The sequence below is a fragment of the Crocodylus siamensis genome, chromosome 15, assembly GCF_052110815.1.
Source record: "Crocodylus siamensis isolate JL-2025a chromosome 15, ASM5211081v1, whole genome shotgun sequence".
Taxonomy (NCBI): Eukaryota; Metazoa; Chordata; order Crocodylia; family Crocodylidae; genus Crocodylus; species Crocodylus siamensis.
In genome coordinates, this window is record NC_143409.1 from 47,421,966 (window position 1) to 47,437,601 (window position 15,636).

At 47.4% G+C, this 15,636-nt stretch overlaps 1 pseudogene across 1 annotated transcript; it reads left to right on the forward strand.

Moving 5' to 3' along the window:
* Positions 1-418: 418 nt before the first annotated feature.
* Positions 419-14,082, forward strand: LOC149852609 (butyrophilin subfamily 1 member A1-like; annotated as a pseudogene). Its single transcript, XR_016439261.1, has 6 exons — positions 419-473; positions 546-566; positions 2,837-2,857; positions 8,970-8,990; positions 9,807-9,833; positions 13,016-14,082. The product of XR_016439261.1 is annotated as a butyrophilin subfamily 1 member A1-like (transcript).
* The last annotated feature ends 1,554 nt before the right edge of the window (positions 14,083-15,636 follow it).

The window sequence follows — 15,636 nt, forward strand, 5'->3', positions numbered from 1 at the left end:
CATGTGCTGTAACAAAATAGGTCTTTAATAATGATTTCTATTTGTGTTTTTTTTTGTTTAGAGAACAAGAATGCCGAAATTGGTGAGTGTCATGACCCTTGTTCCAAAAGGTCGATTTTTTGTAAGAAGTTGTGTTCCCATAGGAGTGATTGTTAGATTCATTACTAGGGATGCTTTTAATATTTAATTAAGAAGGACACGACTAAAGCTGGGAAAATTTGTCAGGAAGGGTGATATGAAGATGTGACAAGGAATAGAAATAGGTAGCTTTGGGGTGGAAGAGATCTCACGGTGCAGTTTCCCTTTTTCTCATCAGCCATTCTTTATGCTAGTTACATACTGATGAAACACAGACACATAATACATAAGAAACAGAGAAAGCACAACCTCGTGCTCTTCACATTCAGGACATGAAACTATGAAAGTGTCAGAAAACCTCACGCACATCTTCAATACACTGGAGAATTTCACCCGTAAGAATTCATTGCTTTATTTGCTGTAACAGATTATCTTGTTAGTAATCATGTATATTTGATTTTGTTTAGTGAAACAGAAATCCGAAATTGGTAAGTGCTATCTTTCTTCTTCCAAAAGGTAGGGTTTTTTCTTCTTGTAAAAGGAGGGATTTCCTCCTTGCTTAACATTCTTTTCCGGGCAGTTTTTCCAAGGTAGTTAAAAAAGTTGTAACTGAACCTGAGAAAATGCACAAGAAACGATGGCATGAAGATGTGATAATCCATCAATAAAAAGAGCTTTGGGTGGCAAAGATCTCACAATGCAGTTTCTCCTGTGGCCATGAGTCATTATTTTAGTACTTCCATCCTCCTGCAATACTGACACAGAACATGCAAGTAAGGGAGAAAGCACAAGCTCTTGCTCTTCCGATACAGGCATGTACCTGTCAAAGCATCATCAGTTGTACAATGTCTGGGGCCAGGTGTCATGTAATCTATCACAGCCCTTTGTTCCAGCAATATATTTCACTTCTAGAAGTATGTTCGTATAACAGCAAGGCTGTCCAACTAGCGGGCAGCTGAGGGATGCAGATGCCAGGGTGGCAGAGTTGGAGGTGGCACACTGTGCTGGGAAGCTCGCCCCCTGCCCAAGCTCCCTTTCACCCGCTCAGCTGTTCAGCTCAGTGTTACTGCCCCCAGCTGCATGCAGAGCTCCCTCATTTTCCTGGCTGTAGTCTCCCCCATACTCCCCGTGCAGATGACACACACTGGAAAGCCCCCCTCATGAAACACTTCATGCACACAAGACCGATTCTACGGTCCCTTAGTGTATCATGATAATCGCCATGCTATTACAATAATCCGCAGTAGAATTGCTCGTCTGCAAGCTAGTATCACCCGTGCGCCCGTGCTACTCTGCACTAGTGAGAGTTTGGGCTTTGGTTTAACTCCTGTTTGGACATTTACTAAAGTAAATGGGCAGTAACTACATGGCACTAACGGATGTGTAGATGCAGCCAAGGAGTGCAACATCAACTATGAAAAGTAGACGTCATTCCACTTAAGACGCAATGTTGAGATTTTTATGGCCTTGAATGACTTTCCTGGCATGCCAAGGTCTCCCTTGATGTGGCACTTTTAGGGCACATATAGACATTCGGGGAGGTTAAGGGAGGCTAGAGCATGTTAAAGAATAGGCACCAGATCTAGCTGAGGTTGCCCATGTGCAGACCTTCCACTTAAGCGAGGGTGCAGCAGTCATTTTGGTAAAACATCAAGAATCTTCAGTCCTGGAAACAGGTATCTTAATTTTTTAAAATCCTGACCATATATCGCTTGAGAATAAAAGGTAAATGCCTGGGGAATGAGTATAGTGTAGTTAGTAAGTAACTGTATTCTAATAAATCCAATATCATAGTTTCATAGTTTCTAGGGTCGGAAGGGACCTGAGTAGATCATCTAGTCCAAACCCCCCGCCATGGCAGGAAATAATACTGGGATCAAACAACCCCAGCAAGATGTTCATCCAACCTCCTCTTAAAAACTCCCAGGGTAGGAGCCAGCACCACTTCTCTTGGAAGCTGGTTCCAGATCCTAGCCATCCTGACTGTGAAGTAGCGCTTCCTGATATCCAGCCTAAACCTGCCCTCTGCCAGCTTGTGACCGTTATTCCTGGTCACTCCTGGCAGTGCTCGGGGGAACAGGGACTCCCCCAGTGCCTGCTGATCCCCCCTGACTAATTTATAACAGGCCACTAGATCCCCCTCAGCCTTCTCTTGTGGAGGCTGAACAGGTTCAGGTCCTGTAGCCTCTCCTTGTAAGGCCTGCCCTGCTGTCCCCTGACCATGCGAGTGGCCTCCTCTGGACCCCCTCGAATGCTGTCCACATCCCTCTTGAAGTGTGGCGCCCAGAACTGGATGCAGTACTCCAGCTGTGGCCTGACCAGCTCTGCATAGAGGGGGAGGATCACCTCCTTGGACCTGCTCGAGATGCATCTGTGGATGCATGACAAGGTGCGGTTGGCCTTCCTGACTGCCTCCCCACACTGCCGGCCCATGTTCATCTTGGAGTCAATGATGACTCCAAGATCCTTTTCCGCCTCCATACTGACAAGAGGGGAGTTCCCCAACCTGTAGGTGTTCTTCTAATCAGAAGAATAAGATTGTACTATGGCCAAATAAAGGCTGGCAGGCAGGCACTCGACCACACACCAAGCCGCCAGCACAGCAAAATGCAATGGCAACTTGTGCTGGCGGACTTGCATAGCTTGCACAAGCCAGCGCAAGTGAAGGTGAAGCACCACAAGCCTTATGTATTCTGTTACATGTGCTGTAACAATATAGGCCTTTAATAATGATTTCTATCTGTTTTTATTTTTTTAGAGAACAAGAAAGCCGAAATTGGTGAGTGTCATGACCCTTGTTCCAAAAGGTCGATTTTTTGTAAGAAGTTGTGTTCCCATACGAGCGAGTGTTAAATTCATTACTAGGGATGCTCTTAATATGTAATTAAGAAGGACATGACTAAAGCTGAGAAAATTTGTCAGGAAGGGTGATATGAAGATGTGACAAGAAAAAGAAATAGAGAGCTTTCGGGTGGAAAAGATGTCACGGTGCAGTTTCTCCTGTGGCCATGAGTCATTATTTTAGTACTTCCATCCTTCTGCAATACTGACACAGAACATGCAAGTCAGGGAGAAAGCACAAGCTCTTGCTCTTCCGATACGGGCATGCACCTATCAAAGCATCATCAGTTGTACAGTGTCTGGGGCCAGGTGTCATGTAATTAATCACAACCCTTTTTCCCAGTAATATATTTCACTTCTAGAAAGTATATTCGTATAAGAGCAAGGCTGTCCAACCTGCGGGCAGCTGAGGGATGCAGATGCCTGGGGTGGCAGAGTTAGAGGAAGCCTGCCTCCTGCCCAAGCTCCCTTCCACCCGCTCAGCTGTTCAGCTCAGTGTCACTGCCCCCAGCTGCATGCAGAGCTCCCTCATTTTCCTGGCTGTCGTCTCCCCCATACTCCCCGTGCAGATGACACACGCTGGAAACCCCCCTCATGAAATACTTCATGCACACAAGTCCGATTCTGTGGTGCCTTAGCGTATCATGGTAATCGCCATGCTATTGCCATAATGCGCAGTAGAATTATTCCTGTACAAGCTAGTATCACCCGTGCGCCCGCGCTACTCTGCACTAGTGACAGTTTGGGCTTTGGTTTAGCTCCTGTTTGCACATTTACTAAAGTAAATGGGCAGTAGCTACATGGCACTAATGAATGTGTAGACGCAGCCAGGGGGTGCAATATCAACTGTGAAAAGTAGACGTCATTCCACTTGAGATGTAAAGTTGATATTTTTATGGCCTTGAATGACTTTCCTGGCATGGCAGGGTCTCCCTGGATGTGGCACTTTTAGGGCACATATAGACATTTGGGGAGGTTAAGGGAGGCTAGAGCATGTTAAAGAATGGGCACCAGATCTAGCTGAGCTTGCCCATGTGCAGACCTTCCACTTACAGCCCTATTTCAGTCTATCTAAGTGCAAAGTGTAGAGAGATTCAGGAAGATGAGTTTGGTCTAAAAATGGCCAACCCCAGCTAACATTAGTGTACCTCTGAGGCAGTCGAGTCTAGATCGGGTCCCACAACGCTGATCTAACTGGCCTGCTCTACGGTTCCCAGCAGAGTCACAGGGCTGGCAAAAGCAGCCCCAGGCCCCGGGCTGCACTTTGGTTCCTCAGCCTCTGGCACGAGGGTATTTTTAGCCCCTTGGGCCCTCACGCCAGCCCTACATAGACAAACCCGCCTGTGCATAAACCAACCCCCACTGAGCTGAGCAAATTCCCAGTCCCACCAGACACTTCTGATTGTGATTTTAAAGGTGTTCACTCGTGCCAGGAGCTAAGGAAGCAAGTCAGGATGAGCGGGGGTGGGGGGCTGGCTCAGTGCGGGGCAGGGGCTGGTTTCCTTGGGGTGTGAGGAAGAAGGGGCCAAAATAATCCTTGGTCTCAGAGAAGCAGAGAGCACCCAAACATCCCAAGCCTCCCCAAACTCTCCACCTGACCCTGATTCTCCAAACCGTCCTGGAGCCTTTCAAACCTCTTCCTGCAGACCCTGTTTGCCCTGTGAACCCTCTGATCCCCAAGCTGAAGACCAAATTTACTCCCCAATCCACTCTACAGAAGTCACTCCTCCTTTTAATCTCCCATATCTGCCCAGAGAACCCTGCCTCCTCCCCCCCGCCCCTTCTCCTGCCTGGACCGCGCTTTTTGTTACCATCTTGTAGATCCCTCTGTGCACCTGCTTTCCCCCATAGTCTCCCAGACCTCCCGCAGACCTTGCCTGCCCCCTCCCCACCATATCCCTCTAGATGCTGTCTGCTCCCTGGTGCCCACGCAAAGGCCCCCTGCGCCCAACAGTTCTTCCCACTAGTCTCCCCCAGCCCCCACAACTGGCTTTTCATCAGATAGACATTTTCACCTTGATCTTACCTGCACAGGAAAGGATGGCATGAAGATGTGATAATCCATCCATAAAAAGAGCTTTGGGTGGAAAAGATCTCACAATGCAGTTTCTCCTGTGGCCATGAGTCATTATTTTAGTACTTCCATCCTCCTGCAATACTGACACAGAACATGGAAGTAAGGGAGAAAGCACAAGCTCTTGCTCTTCCAATACGGGCATGCACCTATGAAAGCATCATCAGTTGTACAATATCTGGGGCGAGGTTTCATGTAATCGATCACAGCCCTTTGTCCCAGCAATATATTTTCACTTCTAGAAGTATGTTCGTATAACAGCAAGGCTCTCCAACTAGTGGACAGCTGAGGGATGCAGATGCCGGGGTGGCAGAGTTGGAGGTGGCACACTGTGCTGGGAAGCTCGCCCCCTGCCCAAGCTCCCTTCCACCCGCTCAGCTGTTCAGCTCAGTGTCACTGCCCCCAGCTGCATGCAGAGCTCCCTCTTTTTCCTGGCTGTCGTCTCCCCCATACTCCCCGTGCAGATGACACACAATGGAAAGCCCCCCTCATGAAACACTTAATTCGCAGAAGACCAGTTCTGTGGTCCCTTAGCATATTATGGTAATCGCCATGGTATTACAATAATGCACAGTAGAGTTATTGTATTGCATGCTAGCGTCACCTATAATGTGTGTGCCGGCGCTCCTCTGCACTAGTGACAGTTCTAAGCTTTGGTTTAGTTCCTGTTTTTACCTTTACTAAAGTAAATGGGCAGTAACGACATGGCACTAATGAATGTGTAGACGCAGCCAGGGAGTGCAGTATCAACAATTCATTGTATACATCATTCCACTTAAGACATAATGTTGAAAATGTTATGCCCTTGAATTACTTTCCTGGTTTGCCTAAGCCTCCCTGGATGTGACACATTTAGGGTACATGCAGATATTCAGGGAGCTTAACAGAGGTCAGAACATGTTAAACTATTGCCACTCAATCTAACTTAAGTTTCTTACCCCCCTGGCACCAGGCTATTTTTTTTACCCCCTGGGCACTCACACCATCCCTAAATGGTCAATCCCAACTGTAGAGAAGCCAATGCCTCCCAAACCCACCAAATCCCCGATCCCACCAGATGCTTCTCATTGCAGTTTTAAAGGTGTTCATTCATGCCCAGAGCTGAGGAAGTAAGTCAAGATATGGGGTGAGGTCAGTACAACAGAAAGGCTGCTTTCCTGGGGGTGTGTGGAATCAGGGGCCAAAGTAACCCTTGGTCTTGGAGGGGCAGAGAGCTCTCAAACATCCCAAGCCTCCCCAAACACTCCAGCTGCCCCCCTGATCAAATCCTCCTGCCCCCCACAATCCCCTTTGTGCAGACCCTGCTTTCTTCCCCTATTCTTTGCTCCGCCTTTTAAGACCGATCTTGCTCCCCAGTTCACTCTGTGGATTCCACTCTCCCATCTAATTTCCCATATCCACCCAAAGGACCATCCCCCTTCTCTTTATGCCCCTTATAATCCACTAACCTCGCTATCATATGGATATCCCTGTGGACCATGGTTTCATCCCCAGTCTCCCAGGCCTCCAGCACATCCTACCTCCCCCCCCACCCACCCCCTCAACCCCTGTAGAGCATGCTTGCTCCCTGGAACTCACCCCTGAGCCTGCCTGTCCCCTGAACCCCATAATGATCCCCAGTAGTTTCCCCCCTGCCTAACTTGCTTTACATTGGGTGGCTATTTTTAACTTTATTTAACCTGTCCCTAACTTTCCCCTTGTATATATGTAACATTAAGTGAGGATGGAGCTGTAATTCTGTTAAAACATCAAGAATGTTAAGTCCTGGAAGTAGGTGGGTTAATGCTAGTAGCCTGCTGCTGCCAATGCCATCACTTCTCCCGACTATCTAATCTTCCCAGTAATGTGCTGTTCACTATTGGGGTGGGCAAAGGATGCTGCTCCACTGCTCTGTTTTTGGTTGCAGAAGCACTGAGCTCTTCTAGACCTCGAGCAGGCATGGTTCTTTGAGTAGTTGAAGCCTCTTAAAGGCTCAGATCAAGTGCATTGCCTGTTCTTCACCTGGCTGGGGAGAAACATGTATCTGTGTCCATGACAGCAGTTCTCCTAAAGCGCACCCGGGGAGAACTGCTCTTCTGGTGGGGTTCAGTACTGCTGAGGTGCAGTGGCTTTAAGTTCACTTTATGGAAATGATATTCTCCTCCCTAGCTTGCTTTGGGGGCCTCATAGCTAAGGTCAAGCCAAACTTGGGGGTATCTGAACCCCAAGCCTCTGGGCTTGGGCCTGAAAGTAAGATGCTTGCCAAAGGATTTGGAAACATCTGAAGCCCCAGGGGTGGGTGGAGGATGTTTGCCAGTAGTACAGCCACTTATGGTTCTGGTCTGACTCATGGATTTGGAATTTGTTTGGTTATTTTGGCTTGGAATATGGATAAATTAAAAAAAAAAAAGATGTGGTATCTTTTATTAGACCAACTAGGTACTTGGAAAAAAGTTCTTAGGAAATTTTTGGGTGCAGTCACCTCTCTTCAGGCATAGGGTGTCTCTGCTTTTCTCTTCTGTACAGTTTGCCCAGAGAGAACACCAGAGAGTCCCTATGCCTGAAGAAGGGTGACTGCACCTGAAACCTTGCTGAGAACTTTTTTTCCAACTACTCAGTTGATCTAAAGAAGATATCACATCTACTCAAAGAACCTTGCCTGCCCATGCCCTTTGACTAAATGGCTACAACCAAAAACCCTCAAGACCTTGAGCGTACTCAAGAATCTAAACTCTTCACTTCTTGGCCTTTTAGCAGAGATCAGTGTAGGGGGCATCCGAATGCCAAGACCTCTGGTCTACAAGTAGGATTCCTGCCAATGGATTTTGGAGTATCTGAAGTCCTGGCCTCAAGACAGTGGGGTGGAGGGTGGTTGCTGGTAGTAGTGCCACATGACTTTTGAACAGCTGAGTCAGAAACTGCAGCACAAATAATTTCCAAAAAAAACCCCCCAAACAAACCTAAAAAAAAAAAAAGAAAAGAATTTCAACTCTTTAGACTCTAGGCAGTACAGGTTTCTATCTGACCTACTAGTATTTGAGGCATGTCAGGTGTTTGGAGACAAGTGGGTACTAGATCTCAGCCTGAAACCGCTAGAGGGATCTATCAATCATTAAAACTTGTCTCTGCACAGCTAGATGGTAAAGTACAATGCCATCCCCTGACACAACTCCTACTTGGAGCTTGCCCCTTCTGCCCTGGAGCTCTTGAGCTGAGGGCTCCTCCACCTTAGGCTGTCATACAAGTCACACTAACCATGGACTATTCAGCAACCTGTCACCCGCTTTTATGTTATGGCATCAAAGCTCTTATAAATTTCACAAGTTTGAAAGGCAGGGCCCATGCACACAAACTTGGTTAACCTGGTCTCTTGAAATGAAACTGTTAAAAAGCAGATACAACTAAGTTAGAACAGCCAAATAAACACAAAAGAGTTCCCACTTCTCTCGGCCATGAAATATCACTGTTAATTTCTTGACTGTAATTCTGTGTATAGGTCCTGGGAGATGATAAAATATTATCAAAAGTATATCTTGGCAAAGGGTATAATTCATCAGGTGAACTAGTTACCACAGAAAGGGACACCAAGGAGCATTTGTGCTTCCTGTAAATGGAAAGGAAGGTCTTCATGTGCGTTTGTTAGCAGTGCTTACTCTTTGTTTCGAGTTGTTTGTAAATTCTTGCATCTTGCAGATTAGTTTATCCTAAAACAGGAAATCAGTGGAGATACATCAGTTAGATTCATAGTACAGTCTTGTTAAAAATGTCCCTGAAATCCTCCTCCTCAAAGGCAGTAGAAACAAGGTTTCTTGCTCAGAAATCCCTGCATTTGACCCTACAAAGACCCTCCCATGGGCTAGAAAAAGAACCAGCGTCTCATTAGTTCCTCTGTAGCCTGGATAAATGGGCTCTGTAATACTTTGCACAAAAGAAAGGTTGGGATTGCTAATCTTCTGTATGAGAAGCAATTAATTTATGTATTTTTTTTTCAATCCAGGAGACCTTCAACAAGAACTTGGTGAGTTTTTGTCTGTGTACAATATAACCTTTTCCATGGTATCAAATGTATCCTTCTAGCTGTAGGATTCATTTTCTCCATACTGAAAACGACCGGTTGGAAGATAAAACTGGAAGTAGCACGAAGATGCCCTTGGCTAGGACTGTTTTGTTCAGAGCTCTCAGACACTTCTTTCTGGGCTGTGCGATGTGCGTGTCCCACGGCCTTACAGCAGTTGTAGTGGTTCACAGAGTGAAACGTGAACATTAAGGTAACTGGAGATGCATGGGTTAATTAGTTGGAAGATTAGGAACAAGGGCATAAGATGGCATCATAAGATGGTTGGGAATCATTGGAGGGACTTAAATATGTGCTTCATGTACAAGGTGCCCCAAAACATGGAGAAAATAGGCAGCTGTTTTCTGTACCATTCAAAATCTTCTCAGTTCAGAGAGAATGACTACCAGTAATCCAGCCTAGATGGCAATAATGGAGTATCTCTGGAGCCAGGCCCTCTCCCAGGAAATGGTACAGCAGCTCCAAGTCCGTGGTGTCTTTGGATACTGAGGCTCCCTGGTCACTGCAACTTAGCAAGTGGTCAAACAGCATCTAGACATTTGATATCACCCTGTCAGCTGAGGGATTTAATAGATTTATGCATTTCATGACATGAAAGGTCAGTGTCCCACCTAGCTCTTCCACACGTTGCCTCATTTATGTCCAGCATCACTCTGGTCTTTTCTGGCATTTCCTTGAGCCAGATGCTCCTCATCCAAGACTTGTTTTACAGCTGCATTTGCTCAGATAAGTTCTCACCACTATTTCTCTTTGTTCCAGAGTGGAGAAGAGCTGTGGCCTGTCGAGGTAATGAAAGCTCATATTGAATTAATGGTCAATGCCCTCCTTCCCTGTGATTTCAGTTCCCTTCTTTCTTTCTGGTCAAATTTTTAGGCCTCCCTAACATTTTGTGGCAGGAAGTGCTTTTTACTTAGGTCAAAGGATTCAAAACCTCCTATGGCCACATTTCTTGGAGGAACCTAGCAGTCCCCACTGCACACACAGCAATTTCTATTTCCCTTTGTGAGTGTAAATGGCAGGTTTTCAGTCACTTGAGTGCCAAAAAGGTTCCTTTTGCATAGATGACATTGTATTTCCCCTGGCAGCCTGGACAGGTACATGTCCACATTTAGCCTAAGCATGTGAAGCAAGCTACGTATTGGCTACAGAGGTACACTGCTACATATACGTGTCCCTTCTGGGTGTGTACTGGTGTTAAAAGTTTGAAAATGTAGATGGCCAGGAATGTGCAACTAGCAAGTGTTAAACTGCACAAGAGGTGGTGGCGTTTTTGTATTTTAGCTCCAGCATTTGAGTATTTAGGACAGTTGTTCAGGAAACCGGAAATCTGGGTTCTCGGTGCTCTTTGCCCCAACAGGATTTGAACCTCTTTTCATAGCACAGGTCTTGCATTACCCCACATTGTTGTGGTCACTCCTTCTGAAACTGGCCTCTGAACAGTCAAAAGAGATAGAGATGTGGGGCCAGTAGGGAGAGAGCAAGCGAGCTGGGTCTGGCTCAGTGAGGTGGCTGCAGCTGCCCAGGAAGGGACAGGGTCCTGTGTTCTAGCCTAGACCCTTGTCCCTAATGAGTTTAAAATATCTCTGCTACATGGCTCTCCAGGAGATGGGTACATGGTAAGAATACATTAAATCACTCACACATTGAAAATCTCCTCTGTTTTTGGCTTTTGCAAAGACTTACTTAGAACAAGCATCTATCCTGTCTTTCACAGCCTGGGTGGTGCAAGAAAAGGTTGGTCAAAAAGGGTAATAGGAACCCGACAGAGAGGCCTGTAGGTCAGTAATGATACGGACACAATTTAATGGGAGACTTTTGTTTGGTCTTAGATTCATACATGCCTAAGTCACTTGGATAGTTCTGAACATTGTACCCAGAGCCAATAATGTCTTGTCCCTGCTATTTAAGCATGGTGACCACCTTTCCTCACACTGGTGCCTTGTCTCCACAGGAAAACACTTGTCAGAGCCGGAAACTGTGACGAGGAAATTTCAAATCCCCTCCTTTGTGACAGTTCCCCCAGAAGGTTTATATTATATTACCCTGAAGTACAAGGAAACACTCTTCTTCTGCCTCCTGCCACCATTACTCCATAGGCCTGGCTCTTCTCACATTTAACTAAAGGCAGACTTTTCCATTATATGAAAGGCAGCAGAAGCAGGTCTTCATTAGTAGTCTTGTTATGCTGCTAAAGAGTGTTTGTAGGGAAAAATGTCTTTACTATCAACAGCTATGTCAGCAGCAGTGCTCTGAGAAATGTCAGACTGCTAAATGCATGGTCCTCTGGTAGAGAAGCCGTCACAGTGTCTGTGTCTTGGCTATTAATTCTGACGCGCTGTATTTTATATCTATTTTGACCTGGTGTGATATTGTATGCAATTATATATTATTCTGTTTATACATCTCTTCTAATGAGTTCTCATGTCTGATTCTGGGGTTGTTTCAGGTTTGGCACAAACTGTACATCCTGTCAAAAAATGTGAAATGTTGATACGCTCAGGTCCCTTCTGACCCTACCAACTATGACACTGTGAAGGGAGTGGAGTTGGCCAGGGTGGCTGAGTGGAGGAGTTACATGAGCACCTGTTTTTATATTCATATACCAAGACAGCTTTCTCTAAACTACTACTTTTTGGTTCCCACACCCCATATCTATCTCTACTTCCTTCCCTTGTCTTCTCTCTGCTGTCTCCTTCCTACCCAGTACTGCTCTCTCTTCCTCTTTGTGATCTCTTCCTTTGTGTGTCTATTCACTCTCCTCCACTTTCCTTCCTTTCCTCCTGCTTTTTCTTCCTCAAAGTCTGCTTGTCATCACAATGAGTGGTGATGAGGGAGAGCAAGCAGTCATCAGCCTAACAGTCATCAGCCCTGTCTGTGCGGGGATGTGACTCTTCTTTTATTTCCATTGATCCCTGCTGGGGACACAGCAGTTCTTGGAACAGTCCCTGACGTGTAGGGACTATTTGAGGACTACTCCTAGAGATCATACTTGCTGGAAGAGCAGGCGAGCTGCTATAATTTCAGTAGTTCCTAGTGTTGTTTTCCTTTGCCATCCAGCCCTCATGGCATACTCTTTCATCTTTCCTCATTTATTAGAGGAAGGGCACTTGATGCCCTAAAGTTTGTGCAACAGCTCTTCCAACTATATAGAAGGAAAAATAAATATGCCACAAAACATCCTTGCCTCCTGGACATTTCTTGGACCTTTGCAGCTACAACAATACTCCTACTCTCTTTATTAAGACACCAAGTACACCTCCTGACTTTTAAGACAATTACCTTATATTTATATAAGTTACTTATGGGTTCCTCACTTCCACTTCCCCACACATTATCTCTCCATTTTCACCCTAAACCCTTCCTATGTGTGTATATATTTTGCTCCCTCCCATCTGCTATGTCTTAGGCTGTTCCTTTTGGGTAAGCTCTGGAAACTTGGGAAATTGGACCTGCGCTTGAAATCTGGGACATAACGAATCTTTGTGCCATGAGGACTTACCTCGTCCAAATGTTAATTTCTTTGGCTGTGACTTGCTGGAGTGAAAATGTCTCTCAGGGAAAGTGTACCCCAAAGTCTGAGCACGGGGAAGGTTTCACAGAGTGGGACTGAAGACAGGCAGTGGACAGTGCAGGGGGAGATGAGCTGTATCCATGCTCTCCCCTTCACACCCTCTGCTGGGCTCTCCTCAGCCCCCAGGGTCTCTCCTCCCTGCCTGTGACCGGCAGGTGCAGGAGGGGAACGATGCCGTGTCCCAGCCCTGGCCCAGCCGGTGTGTTTCTGTCCCTGGCCCGTCTCTTCCTGCCGGGGGGAATCGGCCCTGCCCTTTGCTGAGGTCTCCGGGCTCCTTCCTGCTCGGGTCAATCCCGGATTCACCTCCAGCTGCAGCCAAAGCTGCCCCTGCCTCGATCACCCCCTGTCCTCGGGCTGAGCTCTGCTCCTCACGCTCCTGTATCTCCTTTCCCCGCAGAGGAGGTGACTCTGGATCCAGACACGGCTCATCCCTACCTCGTCCTGTCTGAGGATGGGAAGAGTGTGAGATGGACACGCACATGGCAGGATCTGCCTGACAATCCTGAGAGATTTGACACTGAGCGCTGTGTGCTGGGCCGTGAGGGATTCACCTCAGGCAGACACTGGTGGGAGGTGGAGGTGGGGGGGGGAGGGCATGGTGGGGCGTGGGGGTGGCCAGAGAGTCTGTGAGGAGGAAGGGATGGATCAGATTTAGCCCCAAGGAGGGGGTCTGGGGTGTGCAGTGCTGTGGGGGTCAGTACAAGGCTCTCACTGCCCCTGATCCCACCCCCCTGTCCCTGCACCGGGCGCCCAGCAGGGTCGGGGTCTGTCTGGACTGCACATTGGGGCGGGTGTCGTTTCTCGATGCTGACACCGGGGCCCCGATCTTCACCTTCCCTCCGGCCTCATTCGCTGGGGACAGGATCCGGCCCTGGTTCCTGGTGTGGGACGGTAAAATCAAGCTCTGACGCTGCCAGTGAGAGGGAAAGGAAATGTGCAAGACAGGATGTGTTAGTTGTCCCCTCTGGCCTCAGTCGTGCTCATGTCTGTGACCCTGGAGGACTCCTCTCCCTGCAGACGATCAGCGGTGCCGTGTCCGTGACCCTGGACGCGCAGGTTGGGTTTCTTCATCCTCCGACCACGGAGAGCAGGACGTGGCTGAGCTGGACGGTCCGTCTCTGGCCCGTGGGTCATTTCCTGCATGACCGAGGGGCCCTCGGGGGCCTGTGGGGTCCGGCACTGACGGGTGCAGCTGCGGGGGTCGGGTGAGGGGCGGCGAAGAGGAGGCACCAAAACCCGGGGCCGGTTGTGTTGGGAAATGCAGTTGTACCTGGCCCTGGTGTTCATTGCAGCGCTCCTTGCTCAGAGCCTGCGCTCCTGAGAAGTGGAGCTGCTGCCGCTGCTTAAAAAATGACTTGTGCAAATTTTGGCCCTTTTCCCTCATTGTAATTATTGAACAATCACTCCCAAGTGATTAATTGGACTCACTATTACAGTCAATAAAGGTGTTGCTAATAAATATCAAAGTATCTTTTGTTTGGTGATTGATTTATTTATTTCACATCTTATTTCCATGTCATAAATGTTGTGGAGCCAACAGGTTTCGTTAAGACATTTCATTCCTCATTAACAAAACCGATCGCCTTCCCTGGCAAGTTCCCATGTCAGTCTGGTGGGACTGTAGCATCACTTCTTGTGTTGCCCATGAGCCAGACACACACAAACCTTTTCTATGGTTGTGGCCAAATCCCACTGTATCAGTCATCAGTTTTCCCTTCCTAGTCATTTAAAAACCCAGGTTCACAAATTGGAAAATCAAGAAAATGTGAAGTAAAGCTCCTGCTCACACTCCTTACAGTGGCTATGATAGTAAGAAATATCTGTGGCATATCTGCTCAGAGTTACTGATGTATAAACTGTGAGAAAACCAACTTATCTAAAGAATTAAATTGTCCGTATGCAGAGTTAAAGTGACCCGTGCAGTAAGAGATGTCATTGTCACCAATCCCTTCATTCAGGGCTGATCTCTGCCATGACTCAGTGATGGGTCTTGAGGTGAGTTAAGAGTCCAATCCTTGAGCCATCTGCAACAGTTACAGGTCTTTCCTCAGGTGAAAGTAGGCTGTGGGCAGTGATTCCTGCACTTGTCTTTTCTCTGTCCTCTTGTCTGCTTTGAGGGCAGTATGCTTCACCTTGCAATGGACGGCCATCGGCTAAGCCTGCGTCATCACTGCAGACAGCTGGTACGCAGCACTTTCTAGCTCTTCAAGTCAACATCCGTTTCCTACATGTATTCCCTTAATATGCCCTTACAGCAGTTCCTCTGGCCACTGTGAGATCTCAGGCCAAGCCTAGACTGGGAGCTGAGCAGGTGTTTTGGGAGTCCTGAGTCAAGAGTCAGGCATCCCCTCACAATGTCTGGTCTAGTGAACTTGGTGCTTGAGGATCACTGACTCCATGCTGGTAACACTGGCTTCAGCCAGGATGCTGGCGTTTGTGTGACAGTCTTCCCATTTCATGTGGAGTGGAGGATCTTCCTAGGACATAGGTAGTGATCCCTGTACAGGCTGTTGAGATGACCATGGTAGGTCATCCAGAGTTCACACTTGTAGTGGAGAGTGGGGATGATCCCTGCATTGTAGATCTGGATCGTGGTGTCTTTCCAGAGACCTTGATGAATAAAGACATGAAGCAATTTCCCAAATGAGGCAGCTGTGCACTGGATCCTATACTGGTATGTGTGTCGGTAGCAAGAGGTGGATCAGGGAAAGTGTGGGTCCCTTACTGAATGAGGGAGGCAACCTCGTGACAGAGGATGCAGAAAAAGCTGAAGTGCTCAATGCCTTTTTCACCTCAGTCTTCACAGTCAAGCGCAGCTCCCACACTACTGCGCTGGCAGCACAGTTTGGAAAGGAGATGAGCAGCTCTCAGTGGTGAAAGAACAGGTTAGGGATTACATAGAAAATCTGGATAGGTAGAAGTCTATGGGGCTGGGTGGGATGCACCCAAGGGGGCTGAGGGAGTTGGCTGATGAGACTGAAGAGCCACTGGCCATTATCTCTGAAAACTCATGGTGAT